This window comes from Hyaena hyaena, unplaced genomic scaffold, assembly GCF_003009895.1.
Source record: "Hyaena hyaena isolate Hyena2069 unplaced genomic scaffold, ASM300989v1 scaffold_416, whole genome shotgun sequence".
Taxonomy (NCBI): Eukaryota; Metazoa; Chordata; class Mammalia; order Carnivora; family Hyaenidae; genus Hyaena; species Hyaena hyaena.
The window spans coordinates 778,413-801,542 of record NW_024081049.1 but is presented as its reverse complement, the minus strand read 5'-3'; the positions used below and the strand labels follow the sequence as shown (position 1 = coordinate 801,542).

The window sequence follows — 23,130 nt, the reverse complement described above, 5'->3', positions numbered from 1 at the left end:
AGACAGACTAATCAGATAGCAGTCATATATCAACTCAACAGTGTTCATATATTTCACAGTCATTTTTAAGCCATAGTTTTTTCATGCACGTATTCACGGTCTGTCTTTATCTCCTAAGACTAAAATTGTCTTAAACCTGCAATAATGTAATAATACTGATACTGATACTACTAATGCTAATGATGCTGTTATTACTACGACCAATAATAATGGCAATCATAACAATAGTAACAGATTTTTCCATTCTTTCTCTGGCCATGATATATGCCCATATGCATTTCACATAAAATAACATATTTCATATTCATAATATGCTGTGTATTAGTCAAATCACAGTAATCACTTTTATATATAGGGAATTGTAATTGCTCACTTCCATATAGACAATAAGTAGTTGAATTTATTTGTACAGTCTTTCATAGCTTCTAGTTTTTTTTAGGGCAGAGTTAGGAAGGTTTTTCTTATGCCTGCAATATTACGACAGAAATTACCTGTTTTGTGCTTGGATGTTTTTCTTTTTTAGTATTCGTGTAATTCCTTTCTCAGAATTGAGATTTCTGATCTACTTGGGATCTAGTTTTGTATACAGTGTGACATGTGCATCCAATTTTATTTTTCCCAAATAACTGTCTGGTTGGCTCTAAATGATTTATTTTTGTTCATTTCTCCACGAATTTGAGATGTCACTTTTCACCTGTGTTCAATTTCTATATGAAAGAGTCCATATATAAATTTTCTATTATGCTCCAATGCCTGCTTAAAATGTAGAAGTTTTATAATAACATTTACTAGCTGGTAAACCGGTGTATGAATCAGGGGTCAATCAGAGAGGCAGCCTTTATATGTATGCTCTGTTATAGAAATTTGTGTGTAACTGTGGGAGATGAATGAAAAGAAACTCTGCCTTTTGACTTTTGATTTGAAGCCATCAAGAAGGGAAGGTAGGTATAAAGTGGAGGAGGGTTAGGATCCACTGCAACACACAGCCAATGAGTGGAAACTGTTCGTCTCTCAGCACCTCCCAATTTGATGACGCTGGCGTCCTGCAGGAATCTTGGCAAACGTTTTCATGGACCTACATATTCACTGGCTCCACAGCTGGGGAAGGTGCCACAGCTTCTGGTGAATGGCTGTCCCATGCCAATGAGGTGAGCCAGCAAATAAGTAACAACATATATGAGCTGAAATTGCACCTGGTGCTTCTTCACCAGCCTTCTGATTGGGAAAGGGCGTGGGTGCTCCTTCATGTTCACCTCATATCACACACAACATATCTCTCGTGGCCTACTCTAACCAGAATACACTGGGGAGAAAATTTGAGGAAACATAATTTAGCAGAATCATGGGATGTATCATAAAGCCATGGTAGTACAACTCATAAGCCCAGCATCCAAACAAGATTCCTAAAACCCTACATAGCTTCCAAATAAAGCATTAATGGAATCACATTCCACCAGCCCTGATACTACTGTCTTACTGTCTTATATGGTGCTGAAAACAAACTCTTTGTTTTTTCCCCTAGAAAAAGATACTAAAACTATTTTCCATCTTTATTTGATGTTCGTTATTTTTCTACCCGGGTATCACTATCGTGCTTACAACGTAAACATTGAGATGTAAAGTTAACTACTATTAACATACATTATTGTCATTGATAGGGTAAGGTGAAGGGAGAAATTCTTATAAATACATACTGTGGGGAAGTTACCTAAGCTACTCCATGGTATTGCTGCCTCAGTATCCATTTTATTAGTTTGGCCAAGCAACCCGTGGGGGGCCTCAGACTAACACTAGTCCATCACACAAGCACATGCTCTAGGGGCAGCCTGCAGACTCACAAGCAAATTTAAGTCCTGAAATAATTTTCCCAACAGGCCTTGTGATAAACAATCTCTTCCGCCTCCCGCAGCCCCTTTTATCTATCAATCTCTTTGAAATTGCCAAAACCCCACTATTTTTTGTGTGTTTGTTTGTCAACTGACCAATATGGTCTTAGCCTGGGAATCCCAAACCACTCTAACCATAGACTTTAATGGAGATATTTGACTCAGGCTCTATCTCTTGCTCTACCTGCACCCTGTCTTAACTGCTGCTTATGGCCTCTCAAGGTGTCCTGTGTACTTCCTCCAGGACCTATGCAGGACAAACCTCTCTATTTCAATTTCAGTTGTGGTCTTTTATTAAATCTTAGTTCACCATCCAACACCTGGAGGCTTTACTTAAATGTTAATTTAACAAAGCCATAGCACATACACACACAAACATATCTATTCATATGAAAATAAGAAAGAACTACTGATAACTATTGCAGTTTTTGTTTCTACAACTCTTCACTTAGTTATAGCTCCCCCTACCCATTCTATATGTCTTTGCTCTTAGAAAGCACCTCAGCTGGTTGTGGTTTTTTGCCAGCTGGGATGACCCAAGCCTTAAATCTTACATCTTGAAACCACACTTGGGTTGCTTTAGTTTTCTATTGACTTCAATTGCAGGGAATGGGAGTACTAAGTAACACACCTAGAAGATTTCCTACATTCCAGACATATTCCTCATTTCCCTTCTCCATTGTAGCAACCCCAGTTCTGCCTCGGTTATCCAAATCAGTCACCCATCCAATAACTCCCTTCTTTGTCGGTCGGTTCATTGGCATGAGGAACTCAGTGTGTATGTGGCAGTCTCAACTTCTCCATGAATGGAACCGTTGCTTGTGCACATGATGGAAGTATCCCTGATTTGGAATTAAGAACTCTACATCACCAAAGCCCAACATTGCAGGACGAGGAAATGCATACTTTGCCAGTTGATTAGTATGTGATTATCTCCATAAATATATTTATGCCCCTGCATGCCCCGTTAGTACTAGAAACAGAGTCAATAACACCTTCAAATCTAATCAGATTCGAAAAACAAGTCCATATGTCTAAGAATCAGTTCACAGAACGTATCCATGTTTTCTGGAAACATTTTTAGTAGAAAATGGTCTGTCAGTTCATGTTCAATCAGAAAATCAGAACCATTAGAAAGGAGATAAAGGGTGTTTTTAAGGCTCTTGCCATATATATGGCTTGAAGTCCATAGAGTATGTAGTCAGGAATGCAAACTATTTATATTTTCTTTTTTTAAAAGAACATAATTTTGGAGGTTGGGGGGGGTTGCCTATGTGGCTCAGTAGGTTAAGTGTATGACTTCAGCCCAGGTCATGATCTCATGGTTTGTGAGTTGTTCAAGTCCCCTGTCAGGGTCTGTGTCGACAGCTCAGGCTTGGAGTTGCTTCGTAGTCTCTGTCTACTCTCTCTAACTCTCTCCAGCTCATACTCTGTCTCTGTCTCTCTCTCAAAAATAAATAAACATTTAAAAAATTCCATAATTTTGGAATGGGACATTGCCTCTCTCTTTATATTTGCAAATATAATATGTGCAATTATTTTATACTCATTTTGTAATTATTCAATTATTTTAGTTTCATCTGCAATAAGTCCATCTCAAGATGAATTTATTTAATTTTCAATTTACTTTTTATTGACTTTTATTTTGTTTTTTTTCTATTTTTATTTTTCTCTGTTTGGTAAGCTTATGTTGGCTTCAGCTCTTCTTTGGCCACCTTTGTCTCTTTCCACGCTTTATGTTTAGTAGTGTTTGACGTTGCCTCCATGCTGATCATGTGTTCTGATATCCTGAAGAAATTACTTTATTTGTAACTCAAGCCTCCAGCCCTGTGATGACATAGAAGACAGCACAGATTCAGACATCAACCCAGCAGATCGACACATGCGGTTTTCTGAGCTCCCTCCAAGATTGTTTTTTTAATATTGTTGTTGTGGTCCTGCATTTTATTTTGTTTTTTGGAAGGTAGAAGAGTTTCATCTTTATGTACATCTTCAGATAGGCAGTACATGCTATGGTTTTTCTTTTTTTTTTCTTTAAAAAAAAAAACTTCAAAATGTTTTATTTATTTCTGAGAGAGAGGGAGACAGCGTGAGCAGTGGTGGGTCAGAGAGAAAGATACAGAATCTGAAACAGGCTCCAGGCTCTGAGCTCACAGTCAGTACAGAGCCCCACGTAAAGCTCAAACCCATGAACCGTGAGATCACGACCTGAGTCAAAGTCTGGCACTTCACCAACTGAGCCTCCCAGGCACCCCTTATGTTACGGTTTTTCAAGTGAAATCTCATATGACATTTCATTTCATAGGCAAGGGAGCTCAACCGTCTCCGTTTCTGAAAGGAAGTCAGCCTCTCAGCTTGCCCTCCCATCATGCACTTTTATCTGGCTTTAGGGTTAAGTCAGTGGAACTGTGTTTCTAGAAGTGTTAGGTAAAATATCTTATCAAACATATCAAAGATTTTGTCAAATTTGATTGGACCTTAGCATGTCATAGATGAATATTCAAGAGAGTCACATGTGTTGAAACCACCTTGAAATCATTTATGTGGGATATACAGAGTTTAAAGGGTAGAATGTACAGTTTTAGTTGAGGATGTTTGCTTATTAGGGAAGCAGAAAGCTAGAATGTTGGTGTCAGGAGGAAAAAAGGAAAGAAGACAGAGTTTAGAAGACAAGATGAACATAGTGACACATTAGGCAGAGAAAACTGATGCAGCAAATATAATAATGTGGCATTTCTTGAGCACTAACCAGTGTCAGAATTTTAAGCTAAATTATTAAGGTGAATTATTAATCCAATCTTTATTTTATTAATTAGCTGTTATTACTATTTTCATCGCTATTATTTGATATTTTCAAGAAATTATAAGCTTGATAAATTTGAGAAAATAAGACATTAAGTCATTTATCTAGGATCATAAAGCTAATAATTTAATACAAATAGAGAGTTCAGAGTACCCGAAATCTTAAAAATTTTATCCTGTGAAGGAGAGTGATGAATGAAATATCATTTGCTTGATAGAGACACTCATTTGTCTCACTCATATATGTATCACATACATAATAAGCAGGCTGATCAAATATTGAGATCAACTCAAGGAACAAGAGGATGGAAACAAAATTGAAGCAAAGTTAGTACAGAAGTCTAGGATCCAAAAGCCAAAGACATCGATTTCATTCTTTTCCTATTTTGATTCTCTATTATAACCCTTCATAAAAAAATATTTAAGGAAGAGCCAAGTGGAAAGCAAAAGTAGCAATTAAATTGATAGAATTGAAAATAGTCATGGATAAAATGGCAGACCAAATTTCTCTTGCTTTGTTGGAGGAGGTAACAGAGAGGACACAGCCATGAGTTGCCCCAGGAACTGGACTCTGCAATCCGAGACACCTCACCTTCTCTCCTATGCTTGAAATGTACACACACCCAAAGGATACAGAAATGCTGAGGCATAGGAGCACATGTACCCCAATGTTCATAGCGGCACTCTCCACAATAGCCAAAACATGGAAAGAGCCTAAGTGTCCATCAACAGATGAATGGATCAAGAAGATGTGGTTTATCTATACCATGGAATACTACATAGCAATGAGAAACAATGAAATCTGGCCATGTGTAGCAACATGGATGGACATTGAGGGTGTTATGCTGAGTGAAATAAGTCAGGCAGAAAAGGACAAATATCATATGTTTGCACGTATAGGAGGATTAGGAGGAGCTTAACTGAGGAACAAGGGGGAGAAGAAAGGGGGAAATTGTGGGGGAAAGGGAGAGAGGCAAACCATGAGAGACTCTTGAATGCTGACAAAAACTGAGGACTGGTGGGGGGGGGGGGGGGGGGGATGGGCATGGAGGAGGGCACTTGTGGGGATGAGCACTGAGTGTTATGTGGAAACTAATTTGACAATAAACTATTTGTAAAATAAATAAATAAATAAATAAATTTAAAAAAATAAAAATAAAAATAAATAAATAAAAATTTTAAGAAGAGATTTTAAAATATTAATATCAATAAAGATCTTAGTATTTTTTTTAAAAAAAATGTACACACACCCCACCTTTCCCACAGTGGGAGCTGTTTCTAGGAAGCAGACTTGAGATAGCAATGTGTTGTTGAGACCATCTGGATAATATACTGTGACTGAACCCAGTTAAGACCTCTAGATAATGGTTCATCTCATGGCAGGTAGGTGGAGACGTCTACTCACTCTATGGCTGTCCAAGACAAGCCTCATAAGTAAGTTCCTTGCTTATTCAACCTGCCACCTCCCAATCTGGAAAGGCTGCCTCTTTTTTTGATCTCCTCTTACTTTCTGTATAGAGGGGACAGCTTGTGAACCAACATGCTTTCATGATATTCTCTTGAGGATATACATCAAAATCCCAAGGTTTTTATGAAAGAGCTACACTAATACTAATTTCCTTACTAACAAAAGAATATGAAGGACTACCTCTATATTGCTTTCTATCTTACTCTATCCACTAGTATCAAAGACACCCTTGAAATAGTGGAGCTGGCTGGAGAGTGGGGAAAGACTGGGTAATAGTACAAAACCACAGAAAGATGAAAGGAGACTGATGGAAGCAAGGAGCTTGAAGAATAGTACGGAGGACTCAGTGAAGCACAGTGGGAAACAATATAACCGAACTTCCTACTGACGAGAAGTGAGACCTTCCAACATTCCATGCAGTCGTGCTGGTGTGTGAGACGGAGAAACTCAATATGAGCAAAATCTCACGCTGTGAATGAGGAAAAGGAGTGTTGCTGAAAAAGATAATGTGAGCCATGATCAGAGTGGTTATTAAGTTGTCTCCCATGCTCTCTCTCTGTCTGGATATAAATATATATGTGTGTATATATATATATATATATATATATATATACATTCATTCAACAATATGTATTCATTCAAAAATATATATTCAAAATGCATATAATGGATATATAATGTATATAAAATGCACATATGCATATATACATATATTCAAAATGTATATGAAGAGTGAGAATAGAATGAATGTCATAATACACTGCAGATTTCACATACAGTTAAGAACCTATATTTGTTAGGAACAAAAAATAATGAAAATAGGAAAAGAAATAATGTTCAGATTTAAAAAAATATATATTGTTTTTTCTTATATTCTCATATCCATCCCTCATTACAACTTCTGATACTTTTTTTCTTTAGCAAAAATAATGTGTTTAAATGCATATATCCACTCATGGTAGTTCATTTTGTCACTTGAAATGTACACTCTTGACATGTATATATCTCAAAAATGAAGTCAGATCTTACTTCACTTTTCCCTAATTCATTTTCTTTTTCTTTTATGAGCAAGTTATAGTCTTTATTTATTTATTTATTTTTTTACAAATAGTTTATTGTCAAGTTGGTTTCCATATAACACCCAGTGCCCATCCCCACAAGTGCCCTCCTCCATGCCCATCTCCACCATCCTCCCCCACACCCATCAGTCCTCGGTTTGTTATCAGCATTCAAAGTCTCTCATGGTTTGCCTCTCTCCCTTTCCCCCACCATTTCCCCCCTTCTTCTCCCCCTTGTTCCTCCGTCAAGTTCCTCCTAATCCTCCTATACGTGCAAACATATGATATTTGTCCTTCTCTGCCTGACTTATTTCGCTCAGCATAACACCCTCAAGGTCCATCCATGTTGCTACACATGGCCAGATTTCATTCTTTCTCATTGCCATGTAGTATTCCATGGTATAGATAAACCACATCTTCTTGATCCATTCGTCCGTTGATGGACACTTAGGCTCTTTCCAGGTTTTGGGTATTGTTGAGAGTGCTGCTATGAACATTGGGGTGCATGTGCTCCTATGCATCAGCATTCCTATGTCCCTCGGGTAAATTCATAGGAGTGCTATTGTTGGGTCCTAGGGAGTTCTATTGTTAATTTTTTGAGGAACCTCCACACTGTTTTCCAGAGGGGCTGCACCAGTTTACATTCCCTCCAACAGTGAAGAAGGGTGCCCGTTTCTCCACATCCTCGCCAGCATCTAGAGTTCTCTGATTTGCTCATTTTAGCCACTCTGACTGGTGTGAGGTGGTATCTCAGTGTGGTTTTGATTTGTATTTCCCTGATGAGGAAGGATGCTGAGCATCGTTTCATGTGTCTGTTGGCCATCTGGATGTCCTCTTTGGAGAAGTGTCTGTTCATATCTTCTGCCCATTTCTTCAATGGGTTGTTTGTTTTCTGGGTGTAGAGTTTGATGTGTTCCTTATAGATTTTGGATATTAACCCTTTATCTGATATGTCATTTGCAACTATCTTTTCCCATTCCTTTGGTTGCCTATTAGTTTTATTGATTGTTCTTTTGCGGTGCAGAAGCTTTTAATCTTGATGAGGTCCCAATAGCTTATTTTTGCTCTTGATTCCCTTACCTTTGGGGATGTGTCAAGTAAGAAGTTGCTGCGGTGGAGGTCAAGGAGGTTGTTTCCTGCTTTCTTCTCTAGGGTTTTGATGGTTTCCTGTCTCATGTTCAGGTCCTTTATCCATTTTGAGTTTATTTTTGTGTATGGTGTGAGAAAATGATCTAGTTTCATTTTTCTGCATGTTGCTGTCCAGTTTTCCCAACACCATCTGTTAAAGAGGCTGTCTTTTTTCCATTGGATATTCTTTCCTGCTTTGTCAAAGAGTAGTTGGCTGTATACTTTTGGGTCCACCTCTGAGTTCTCAGTTCTGTTCCATTGGTCTATGTGTCTGTTTTTGCCTAATTCATTTTCTTTATGACTACATTTCCCACCCCCTTGTTTTTATCTCTCTTCACCTGCCTCCTCATTCTTATCTTCTCATCTATAAAACTTTTTTATTTATTTATTTAAATTGTGATGATGTCTTTATGTGACAGAATATTCCCTGAACACTAAGTAGTACAAAAGATGACTTCTTAACAAATGTTAATCCCATGCCATACTAGAGCAATGATAGAGTTACCCTTTGCTTCCTCTCTTCTCCCACACTTGGAGTTTTGTCTCCTTCTCTGCACACAGTGTAGCTATGGATAACCAAAACCTCACTCTGATCTCTCTCTCCTGGTAAAAATACTTCCCATCACTCAGCATGGACATAATCTCCTTCTAAAGACACGTAAATCTCTCTTGTGCATATTTTGTGTTCCTGGTTGTCTTGGTCATTCCTTCGGAAGATGGCCTTCGACTGATTGTCTTGAAGAGCTCCGGTTTAATGGGCTCCTCCTCTGAGTCAAGCAGCCTTTCCCACAGCAGTGGGCCTTTGGTTTGGGTACAAACTGTATGAAATGCCGCTCTTCTTCCATGTACTGGGCTTCAGATAAAAAGCCGAGGATTTACCTGACATTCCTTCTACATCTGTGACCTCTTCTCATTTCCCTTTCTCACATGAGTAAGAGTTATAGAAATCTGGAGCCCCTGGGGCCATGGTGCTCAGACCCACTGTCCCAAGCTTATTTCTTGATTTTTATGGTTCTCTTCCTATTCTTTTATCTGGACACTGATCATGTTTCTTCCTGTCACTTCATTTTTAATTTAATTTAATGTTACTTCCTTTAAATTATTATATTTAAATTATTTTGTAGATTATTTACTTAATGTGTTCAAATTACTGCATATAACACAGTGCACGTTATTACTATATGCAAGTTCCTATAAATGATATGGCTAAAATCTTTACTGCACTTAAAACAGTGAGCATTTGGGTTCATTGTCACTAGTCAAGCAGGATCTGTATATAAATACAGTTTTATTATTGGGTCCCTATTCTGTGTTTTTTATTTTTTTAATATTATCATATGTTTTAGGTAATCATATATTATAAACAACACTATAAGATAACCAGAAGAGAATGTCATTTTTTAACAAAGTATTTTTTTAAGTTTATTCACTTAAAGAAAGGGAAAGTAACTTGTGCACATGAGGGGAGCAGGGCAAAGAGAGAATTCCAAGCAGGCTCAGGCTGTGAGGTGGGGCCCCAATGGGGACTCAATCCCACAAATCTTGAGATCATGACCAAGAGTCAGACACTTAAGTGACTGAGCCACTCAGGAGCCCTGAAAATGTCATTTTTTTATCTGGATTGTTCCTTCATGACACTTTAAAATATAAATGAGAAGGATACAAATGATGAAAACTGGCATAATTTATAATATATCATTTGAAATATCTGCAGATCAAAGCACTCAATAAACCAAAATTAAAGAAAATTGAATATATACTAATAATTGTAATATGCATTCAGTCAAAATTAATATTATACAGTTCTAAAATTGTCCTTTTGTAGGTATTTATTGCAGTCACTTTTTTGGAAGACACTTTTATAATTTAATTTTTGACATAACATTTCCACCTGAATGGATTTAACTTAAACAAATGATTTGCCATCCTACAATTTCACTTCTGTAAAGTTATGCTGGGGAAATACCTAAAATGAATGTTATTTGCAATTCTTCTATATTATTTAAAATTGCAGCAAATTAGAAGCAAGGAAACTGAATGTACAATGAAATGGAATAGGTAAATAAATTTGTTTCATACAACATAATACAGTAATATGTGTGAATTAGTACAATACAGAAGAATATTTAATAAAGAGGATTCATAGATGTTGAACTGTGGTAAAAATACTGTTTTTGCATGGAAAGAGTGTAAGTGTCCATCAATGGACGAATGGATCAAGAAGATGTGGTTTATTTATACCATGGAATACTACATGGCAATGAGAAAGAATGAAATCTGGCCATGTGTAGCAACATGGATGGACCTTGAGGGTGTTATGCTGAGCGAACGAAATAAGTCAGGCAGAGAAGGACAGATACCATATATTTGCAAGTATAGGAGGATTAGGAGGAACTTAATGGAGGACCGTGGGGGAGAACTGGGGAAATAGAGAGGGGAAGGGGAGGGAGGCAAACCATGAGAGACTCTTGAATGCTGAGAACAAACTGAGGACTCATGGGTGTGGGGGGCAGGGGGGAGATGGGCATGGAGGAGGGCACTTGTGGGGATGAGCACTGGGTGTTATATGGAAACCAACTTGACAATAAACTATTTAAAAAAATACTGTTTGTGTTCAGTTTGGGCTTTCAGAGCAAATTTTACTAAAATTTGGTACCTGGGTTAAAAGTTGAGCCTAGATATTATGACTGGCTAGTGAGACTGCAGAGAGACTTACCTCTCTTGAAAGTATGCGATTACATTTTAAGGAGGAATAAGATCTGGAACTATTGAAAACATTCCTGAGTTGAAAATCCAAAGAAAAGGGTTTCCCTTACTGAAGGAGGAATTTATTTACATTTTAAAGAGAAAAAGCTCTGGACCTTTCTCCTTTGTATTTCCAAGGAGAAATTGTTTGCTCTAGGGAATGAAAAGATCTCCTACTCAGGAGAGAAGAAACAGCTGTTTCCTATGTAACCACCAACCCTCCTTTTCCATGGACTCCTCGCGTGCAGTAGGCTCACTTAAGTGTAAGATGATGACTGGTTTTCAAAATGTTATATTCGGGGCTAGAATTGGGGCAACAGGGGGCTGCTGTGGTGATCACTTTATGTAAGTCCTAATATCCGGCTCTGCTCCAGACACCTCATGTTAACATTTAGGATAATGTTAATAAATAGAGATATTAAAACCCAGCATACATTAGTGGATGGAAACCTACATCTTAGAGGCAGCGTGATCCTAGTTCTGAGCTTTTGCTTATTACTTGTGCTTGTCTGTCCACAATTAATTTAGTTAGCATATATTAATCAAAAGCTAAAATATTTAAAATATCGTAATGTAAAAACTCCCTTGGGCCAAAGGGTGAGGGGCCTGCAAATGAGGAAAATACCAACGATTGTTTGTTCTCAAACTTCATTCTGGTAAAAGGTCAGGGATTGAGCAACCCAGCTCCTCCTGGCTCCATCAAGTCCCTGAGATGTAAATCTTTAAGGAACATTGCGACTAGAATGGCCAAACATGTTTTTCAAGCAACTGTTAAGCAACCCCCACTTCTAACCTCAAAATTCTCGCTTCTGTATACTGGCTTCACCCTTCTTCCTATATAAACCCTGAGCTATGGCTCAGTGGGGTGCTCTTCCAAGGACTTTTTGGGTGCTCAGGAGAGGCTTTCCAGGATGGACTAAAATAAACCTGAATAACCAACTCCTTCTGTGTTTTGCGGGCTTTGTTCTCGGTGATTCTCCTTTGGAAAGGGAGGTCTAACAGTAATATGCAGTGGAAGTCTAAGTAAAACACACTCCAGCAACTATGTTTTTAATGTTTAAGTGAATTTTACCAAGATGTAATTTATATACAAAAATGCATCCAATAACTCTAAAATATTATATAAATGTAGCTATACAAAACAAAGTCTCATGTCTGGCTTATATTGCTTTGCAGAATGCTTTTAAAAGTCACCCATTTTTTTTTGGTTTAGTTTGTTTCTTAAATATCTTACATTGCTGAGAGGTATTGAATTGCACAAATATACCATGATTTAGTTATCCATTCATTTATTAATTGACATTTGACTTGTTTCCAATTTTGGCGCTGGAAGAAATAACTATGAGCATCCTTTGCAGAAGTCTCTATGTGAACATACATCTGCTTTTCCTTCAGGAAATACATAGGAGTGGAATTGCTGGGTTATCTGTCAAATTTATTTCTCATGTTATTAGAAACTGACAGATTATGTTCCAAAGATCATAAAGATGTTTTACTATGCTTTCTCTAAGAAGTTATATAGTTTTTATATATGTATAGATATATGATCCATCCACATATGATCTTTTTCTAGGTCACTTTCTTATAGAGTTTGAAGTAAGGTTAGAGATTCACATTTTTCCTAATTGTTTCAGCACTATTTCTTGAAGACATCATTCTTTCTGCATTGAGCTACCTTTTCATATATGCCAAGTATCAACTGCTCATATATGTGAAGGCCCACTAGAGACCCTCTACTCTGTTCTATCATTCTATGTGTTTCGACAACTGTGGGTTTTTACTAAGTCTCGAAAACAGGTAGTATAATCCTCTAATGTTTTTCTTTTTCAGACTTGTCTTGTCTATCTTAGATCTTTTGTGTCTTTATATATTTTTTATTATCAGCTTATCAATCTCATTAAGAAATAAATAGGACTATTGTATTGATAAGTAAGCTATTTGAAACTAAAATCCACCCAAAAGAAGATATATACAAACGTATGTTCACAATTGTCTTTTACAATTTTAAGTGTAGTTCTAAGACTAGATTTTGGTTATCAAGCACTGTATTTAATAATACATAGTTTAAGCAATATGGCCCCAGATACCTCATTTATATCTATGTATATATATTACTTTAAAAACATGTTTATACTATTTCCAATTGAATATATTTTATTTAAAAAAAATTGTAGGGGCTAATGGGTGGCTCAATTGGTTTATCATCATTTTTGGTTTGAACTTACATCATGATCTTGCAGTTTGTGAATTCCAGCCCCCGGGTCAGGCTCTGCACTGACAGTGCAGAGCCTGCATGGGATTCTCTCTTGAGGAAGCTGAAATTAAGTCCATTAAGAGCAACCTCGGGCTGGGGCGCCTGGGTGGCTTAGTCGGTTAAGCGTCCGACTTTCGCTTAGGTCATGATCTCGCGGTTGGTGGGTTCGAGCCCCGCGTCAGGCTCTGTGCTGACTGCCAGCTCAGAGCCTGGAGCCTGTTTCAGTCTGTGACTCCCTCTCTCTCTGACCCTCCCTTGCTCACGCTGTCTCTCTCTCTCTCTCTCTCTCTCTCTCTCCCCCCTAGAAATAAATAAAACATAAAAAAAAAAATTAAAAAAAAAAAAAAAGAGCAACCTCTGGCTGCACGTAGCCCTAGTTCCAGGAAAGCTTCAACTGAAACCACCCTCGGATCAGCCAATCAAAAGATATGTGTAACATTCCTGTGGTCTGAGTCAGGGCTGGGAACTGCAGGTAGTTACTCTGTACAAACTAGCCAATCACTCACCGCTTGCCTAAACCCCATGTAGGCCCTTTGAGCTCACCTCATAATTGGTCATTTTCAAAGGATTCTCAAAGGTCATGATTGGGTCCCGCCAAAAGTAATGACACCTCACAGATACTGAATGGTCATAACTGTTACCATGGGTGTGTACAATTATGATTGGTGCTTATGTGATGATGCTATACGTACAACATGTGCACTGTAACACCCCCGTCCCTTACCCCATAAAAACCCTACTCGCTGTTGTTCGGGGCTTTACCTTGATGCCACGACACCGGTAGGCAGGTGAGCCCCTGCTCGAGCTTGTAATAAAGACCCTTATGTACTTGCATCGGTGTCGGCTCCTTGGAGGTCTCTGGGGACTCGCGATTCGGGCACAACACTCTCTTTCCCTTTCTCTCTGCCGCTCCCCTGCTCGTGCTCCCCTCCTCATGTTCTCTTTCTCTTTCTCTCTCTCTCAAAATATATAAACTTAAAAAAATAAAATAAAATGAAAGCTTGTTTATATAACTTTTACCCAAAATCTTTCTTTTGTGGAGAGATGGAAAGCAGGTAATTCTACTCTATTTTCCAAACAGCTAAAATGTGAAATGTGTTGAAAATTTCATGTACTTAAATTAAGAATTTGAACAAAAATGTCATTTAATCTCTTTTTTTGAGAGGAATGAAAAATAAGGGACTGAATATGCTACACTTGTTTGTCATGTTGCAAAGGAGAAAGCATTTTGTAGCTATGCATTTTTGTATTAAGAAAAAATGTATTCTTATGCACAGAAATCTCAGATTCACTTTGGATTTCTATGAAACTGATACATATGTTCATAATTTAATATAATTCATTTTATAAAAATTAAGCTTTCACATAATTAGTACCTACTGGAAATTTAATAGATCTCCTGGTATAAAAAAATTTATATGATTAATAACAGAATTTCCTCTTTAAAGAAAGACTTGTGCAAATCCTTGTTATTCTCTACTTGTAGTGTTTCTAATTTCTTATAACTATTATATCTTTTGGGGCACTTTTGTGGCTCAGTTGGTTAAGCATCTGACTCTTGATTAAAGTTAGGTCATGGTCTCACAGTTAGTGAGTTCAAGCCCCACATCGTCAGCACAGAGCCTGCTTAGGTTTCTCTCTCTCTCTCTCTCTCTCTCTCTAACCTGTTTATGCTTTCTCTTTCTCTCTTCTCTCTCTCTCAACCTCTCTCAAAATAAATTAATTAAAAATAAAACCCTGAAACTCTTAAATCTCCTCTAACTTATAATCATTATTAATAAAAATTATATGTCAAAAATTTGAATGTGATATATTTAAAAGACATTTGTACAAACAAGTTCTAGTAGTTACTTTATCTACTTAATTGGCACCAAAATTAATAAAATGCATTCTTGATTTTTCTAAGTGTCACTGAATTCCAGGTTCATTTAAACACATTTCTGAATGATGATATAAAACCAGATTATGTGACTGAATGTCAAATTAATGTTTAACAAAATTATTGATGTTTATTAGTGAAATCACTGTCAATTGAAATTAGTTGAGAATGCTGCTTGATACTTGGATAAATAAATGATAAAGACGTAAAGAAAAATGAGGGCAAATCTGGTTACTAAACATTTGAACCAAAGTACTGGGAAACAAAATCTATCTACCATGTATTCACCTAATGACATTTACTGAGTACAAACTGGCATCTGCTGTGTGTTCTTATGCAATTGAACAAAAATAAGGAAGAAAAAAAGATCTTCCTGCCTTCATGGAGCTTACTTACAGTCTAGAACCAGGGCTTAGCTAATTATTTTAAGGGTCAGATAGTCAATAGTGTGAGCTTGTGGACCAAAAGGCAATGCCAAGGATATTGTATATGAACTTAACATTAACAAGATAGAAAATAAATATGTATAATGGCTTATAGATGAAATTTAAAATAAGCTAATAATAATTAAGATGTATAAAATAAATGAATACAGTTGGGTTGGAGTAGGAAGGAGTCAGAGGGCAAGCAGTGAGGGTGTGGCTGGCAGAAAACAACAAAGTCAAGATGACCCTTTTGGGAGAGAAAAGAATGCATTCATGTATCCAGTGAAAAGGAATTCTTGAGTGTCCTATTATGCTCAAAGACCAAAAAAAGATAAAAAATACCTGGGATCATGGATATGGAATGTAGAGGCATCTACATAAGACTTAAAACACACAAGTTAGAGAGGAAGAGGTAAAGCTTGTGAAGGCATTTCTGATCTCTGATGCAATTAATCTCTAGTTGTAGCTTGAAAGCAGCCATAGACAATGTGGAAAAGAGTAGATGTGGCTCTGTTCCAATGAAACTTTATTTATGGGCACTGACATTTGAATCCTAGATCGTTTCAAAATGCGAAACAAAAAAAAAATTTTTTTTTTTTACTTATTTACCTGTTTAAAAATGTAAAAACCATTCTAGCTCATATACAAATGGGCAGTGGGGTACAATCGACACCCAAGCCATAATTTGTTGGTCCTGGGTGGAAGCAGCCTAAGAAGGAACAAATAATGATATGCACTTTGCCTTTGTTTTTCAAACTAACTAGCTAGCTAACTATATATGTATAGTTATATATATGTATATATATATATATATGTATATATAGAGAGACTACATAAATAGCTAAGAGGCCAATTAAGGTATATTTTATGTACATGCTTTCTACCAATTTTAAAATAAAACTTACAAAAACCCATAAACCCATAAAATAAATAAATCCATAATAACATAGCTTAAATCTTTAAAAATCAATAAATACTAATAACTTATCACATAACAGATAAAAAATATATTAATTGAAATCAGTCACCAAAGAATCTATACCTAACCCAATGAAGTAAATCTCAAAGAATTTGTGTTTCATATCCATTTTTAAAAATTTGTTCTTTGCTGGGGCTCCTGGGTGATTCAGTCGGTTAAGTATCCGACTTCAGCTCGGATAAAATAAAAATGTGTTCTTTGTTCATACCAAATTAATAATCCTAACTCACATTATAGTGCTCAGTCTGACTATTTGGGAAATCAATGACCACATCAACAGTAAATAACTGCAGGGTTGAATGCATCAGTCTGGGAGATATCAGTGAGCAGATTACAATTCTTTTCTCAAGTACAAGGTGTGAAGTTCTCAGCCACAATAAGCATGAGAAGTTCCTGAAATCTGGAGTTTGGGGTGGGGAGGAACATTGCATTTACTCTAACAAGTAGTTTGTTACTCATCCCATTACTTGGAAAGGGAGATGGGTTTCTGTGCTAAGAGGGTGCCTGCTGAAGGCTTCAGGGAGGGCCCTGTTCCATAATAAATCGAAGCTGCTTTGAGTACCTTCTTCATTCTGTTTTACCCACAGAGAATTTTTGCAGTAAATAATATACCAGTGGTTTTGATTGGAAGCAGGAAAAAAATATATGCTGTGTTCTGATTCACATATCCTAGCATTAAGCTTTGTAACTACAGCAGTGCTGATTATAGGCCCAGATTTTTATGACTTATTTTTTAAAACCAATCTTACTCCATCTCTTCAATGACACCCTCAGGAAACACAGACTTAAGATTCTCATTACATGATTTTTTTTTTTCACTCCTGCATGTACAGACATATACCTTGCTAAAGCAGAAATGTGAATTTAATTAGATGCAATACAGCATCTTTAAAAAGATAGCACATATCTAACACTTGTCAGCTCATCAATGTTTGGTCTACTACTCTACAAATTACTACATACATCATTCTTGACACTTAAACTGATGTGGAGAATAAAACACAGCTTATAAATTTTGTAAGACACACAAGCAAGACATATGCAGCAGAGTAAATGTCCTCAAGTTTGGTCTTAGACTCTTAAAAAGTAATGGCAACCTAAAACCATTTTTGTTTATCTGGGATGTGTTATGCATATGCATAACAAGTAAATTAAAATGGCAACGTGTAAAAATACTCAGAGACAGCACATGAACGATAGTAATATAAGCAGGCAACAATAGATCAGCCAATTAAAAGAGACAGTTGTCTAGGACAGATACATTGAGAACCTACCCTGGAGCTTCTTCTATGCTTCTCAGCATAGAAACCAAGGAAATCTAAAGGCACTTAAAAAACCAGAGACACAAACTGAACCCCCCAGAGACCCAAGAAAGGGGTTGTGATGCCAGTAGTGATTTTAGTTATGGTTGTTCTCTTGTATTTTAAGATATTGATTATGTCAATTGAGAATCTTCTAGAACTTCTATGATGACATCTTGAAAATTTGACCATAAACTATTTTATACACTTGAAATTTTTCAGCCCTATAAATGAGAACATCTAAAGGAAACCTAAGAACATTCTTTTCAATTAGTTGTCAGATGCTTTCTGTCTCACCTATTTCTCCTCCCCTCCTTGAATATTTGTATATTTTACTTGATTTTATTTTAAAGAATCAAGCACTTAAATACCAGTGTTCAATGTAAAATGTTATTTTAAAGCAACATTTACTGAATTACGATATCAATATTTATTTCCTATATTCTTTTTCAGATCATTCATTACAATTAAATGAAAAATGTAAAACATAAGAAATTTATTTATTAGAATGATATAAAACCAAAATAAATCACGATGTGATTCCATTTAACCAAAATTTGGCGATTAAATATATAAGAATAAAATCACTAAAGCATTATTTTTAAAGTTTAGATTGTTGTAAATTTAGTTAATCATTCAATTAGTAAATTCCTATTCCCTTTAAGAAACGTGAATAGATACAGCTTGGTTCATTGAAAATATATATCTAACATTCAGAATCATTTTATAGAGACTTGAATTAAAACTATAATTTTAAAGTAACAAATTTTCTTATTCAACGTAAAAATGAAATTAGTATATATATGCTTAATGTTTACATAAAAGCAGAAAATTATTTATGAAAAATGCATATGAATGTTGATTTAACTAACATTTAACAAAATTATTTCCTCACATATTACATAGTTTGTCTATAACTTTATCATTTAATTAAGTCAATAATATATTGTTTGGTTACTTCTCTCATTATGGAACTAGGATAATACATTTCTTAATGTCTATGTATAGATACTTTTACCAGTTTATTCAACGGGGTTCAGTATGCCCTAGTGTAAGGACCAAAGTACTCCAGGAAGCCACAGACTCATGGAGAATTCATCCCATAGCCATAGAGGGGTAGAACATTTTATTTACAATATACTTCTTTCTTTTGCATGTAAGAGGAAAATTTGGAAGTAATTTTTTCCAGTTAGAAATCATATTCTTTTTTTTAATTTTTAATTTTTTTTTAAATTTATTTCTGAGAGAGGGAGAGAGAGAGAGAGCAGGGGAGGATCAGAGAGAGAGGGAGACATAGAATCTGAAACAGGCTCCAGGCTCTGAGCTAGCTGTCAGCACAGAGCCTGACGAGGGGCTCGAACTCACAAACACCGAGATCATGACCTGAGCCAAAGTCGGATGCTTAGCCAACTGAGCCACCCAGGCGCCCCAAAATCATATTCTATAAGGTTAGAATTTCATACATCTAATTCATTTAGCTAAAATGATAACACCAAGCAGCTGAAAATAGAGAAGCATGTCAGGGAGAAGTTTCCACTGCTCTGCATATGTTAAAACTATATGAGGGAAATTATGGACCTGCAATTCCCACTGCATCTTTAGAAGCAGACTTCTGGTTAGTCACCTGTCTCTAATATAATTCTATTTGCATTGCTGTTTTATTATGCATTGATAACAATAGATTGCTGGTATCACATGTTTTATATTGGATCTTGTTTTCTCACATGGATTGATTTTCCCTTGAAGTCCTCTTCTATTCCATCTCCTGTAAGAGTACCAAATAGCGTTCTTGTTTGTTTGGTCAAAAAGAATTGCATGCATTGTAGTTAGTGTACTTTTCCCTGAAATACAGAGTTTTTTTGCTATATTAATTATAATTTTATTAGTCGATTTTAGAAAGTAATAAGTGTGAAGAAAACAAGCTCTGGTAAAATGACAAAGATGGAAGGAGAAAAATGGTTAATTTAGAGATCATGGGTTTAACTCCCATTTACATCAAGATGTGTATTATACAGAGATGAGGACATCATTTGTGCAAAGATGAAAAGATGTTTGAGGGAGAAGGACGAGAAAGTGTAATGGCCCTGAATTACAAACACATTAGCTGTTTTGGTGTGAGGGAAATGCCTGACGTGAGGTCAGTAGAAGGTCAGATTATGTAGGATTTTAAAGCTTATGGTAAGAAAATGATGGACAATAATATAAATTAATTAACTGAAAAATAAATAAGAATTTAACATACATAATACATTTCAAATTTGGCTTCTTTACTTCATGTATTGTGATTAAAATTTACCCATGTAGTTTCATGCATATGTACATATATATATATATATATATAGTATGTATATATATTATATATATATATATAGTATGTATATATATTATATATATAGTATGTATATATATTATATATATATATGTAGTATGTATATATATTATATATATATATGTAGTATGTATATATATTATATATATATATATCTAACACTTGTTTTTCCATTTCCCAGCTGAAGAACATTTGATTTATTTCAAATTTGGGGTGATTATGAATTATAGTGCTATAAGCATTCAAGTGCAGATTTTTGTCTGAACCCAATTTTTAATTTCTTTTGAGTAAACACCTAAGACTGGAATTACTAGGCCATACTTAGGTTTTCAGACAAATTCATGAGAATCTGGAAAACTATTTTCCAAATAGATCTAAAATTTTCAATCTACCTGAGATGGAGGAGATTGGCCACCACTCCAAGAAAGTCACAGGAAGCAATTTTAACAAAACTATATAGGAAATGCTCTCACATCTCCAGGGCACATGTAAAGATCCATTGAATTGAGTCTGGAAGAAGGGGAAAAAACAAAAAACAAACAATCAAACAAAAACTCTTTAAGAGGAGTGGAAGAAATCTATTGTGAGCCCACACCATTAGAAATCTCCTACTTTGAAGGATCAAAACAACATTGTACAGCAATAATACCCAACAGATAACAGAATGAAGAAGTAGGTGGCCAAGAAAAAGAGAGGAAAGATTACTGGCATCTTTAAAGCTTCCATTTTCCTTTCTGTAATTTTCTTTATTATTTTTAACCTACTTTTATTATATGTGTTGTATATAGTTTTTAGATTATCCAATTAATTAAAAGCATTCCAACACTAGTTTTCTTTTTATACTGTATTTGTTGACCTACATTCATAATAGATTGTAACTTCATGTTTGGTAGAAGTTGTGTTTGTGTGATCTTTTTCAGGAAACTCATTTACTGTAAGTAATCTCAGGTAGACTTCCTTTTGAAAGTGACCCTTTTGAACAGTTTTTGTATATGCTTCTGCTACCTCCTCAAGAGTATCATCAGCTTTTAAAGTGCTGAATCATTTGCTTAATTAAGAAGAGTTATAGAATCACTATATTGTAGAAATTTAGAACTTCTATTTTTCAAGTGTATAACTTTTTAAAATTAATGAATCATGGTTACTCTTTTTTCTTTTTCTAAATCACAAAGAAGCTATTTCAACCAATATGGATATAAACCTGTCCTACTAGAGCAAAACTACATATTGAGTCTGTGGAATTCACCAAAATTGGTAGGAAGGGATGCCCTCAAGTAAATTGAACCCTTAGGACACAATTCTACTAATAATCCCCGTGGCCAGTTTTATTCTTTTAATTTAAAAATCATCAGAAATTATCTCATAATTTTTTGAAAGTTTTCACTTTATTCTTTTAATTTGGGATTTACAAAATAGGCTTCTTTGGATAAGTTAATCAGAAAGGAAGTCTAATTTTACACTATGTGTGTACATGTCATAAAGATCATTCAAAAGTTTTTTTCTATGGAAACATTTATGTATCAAATTCATGATTTTATGATTCTTTTAAAAATTTTTAATATTTATTTACTTTTGAAAGAAAGACAGTGAGAGAGAGAGACAGAGTGTGAGCCAAAGGAGAGGCAGAGAGAGAGACGGAGACACAGAATCTGAAGCAGTCTGCAGGCTCCACACTGTCACCACAGAGCCCTGATGCAGAGCTTGAACCCATGAACTGCGATATCATGACCTGAGCCAAAGTCGGACACTTAACTGACTGAACCACCCAAGCGCCCCGTAAATCCATGATTAATTTTCCTTTATTTTGAAATCAATCCTATCCTAGCTGGTATAAGAACCTGTGCTTTTTTCATGTTTAAGCTTTATTTAAATTCTAGTCAGTTAACATGTACTGTAATGTTGGTTTCAGGAGCAGAATTTTAGTAACTCATCACTTACATATAATACTCCTTACTCATCACAAGTGTCCTCCTTAATACCCACCACTATTTATCCCAACCTCCCACAAACTGCCTCTCCAGTAACTCAGTTTTTTCTTTATAGTGAAAAGTCTTTCATGGTTTGTCTCCCTTTCTTTTTCTTTTCCTCCCTCTATGTTCATCTGTTCTGTTTCTTAAATTCCACATATGAGTGAAACTGTATGGTATTTGTCTTTCTCTGATTGACTAATTTCGCTTACATAATACACTCCAGCTCCATCCTCTCATTGCAAATGGCAAGATATCTGCTCTCATCATTGTTATTTAACTTAGTACTGGAAGTACTAGACTCAGCAATCGACAACAAAAAGAAGTAAAAGGCATCAAAATCAGCAAGGAAGAAATTAAACTTTCACTATTTGCAGATGATATGAATATCCTATGTTGAAAACCCAAAATATTCCACCAAAAAAGTTCTAGAACTGACACATGGATTCAGTAAACTTGCAGGACACAAAATCAATGTACAAAGATCTATTGTATTATACACCAATAATGAAGCACCAGAAAGAAAAGTCAAGAAATTGATCCTATTTAAAATTGCACAATAAATCATAGGATATGTAGGAATAAACCTGATCAAAGAGGTGAAATATATGAACTCTGAAAACTATAGAAGACTGATGAAAAAAATTGAAGAGGACACAAAAAAAATGGAAAATCACTTAATGTTCAAAATTGGAAAGATAAATACAATAAAACCTTGGATTGTGATTAACTTCTTCTGCAAATATTCCACAAGGTGAGCAAACATTTCTAATAAATTTTAACTTAATAAACAAGTGATGTCTTGCAATATGAGTAGTATGTGATGCTGAATGTCACATGATGACACATGAGCCAGTGGCTCTTGAAATTCTCTTTGATATATGAGTGCATTGGATTACAAGCATGTTT

General features: G+C 35.7%; 1 pseudogene; it reads left to right on the top strand.

The window, feature by feature from the left end:
• The first annotated feature begins 989 nt into the window (after positions 1-989).
• The window catches only part of LOC120245423, a 41,379-nt pseudogene continuing 19,238 nt past the window's right edge, over positions 990-23,130 (top strand).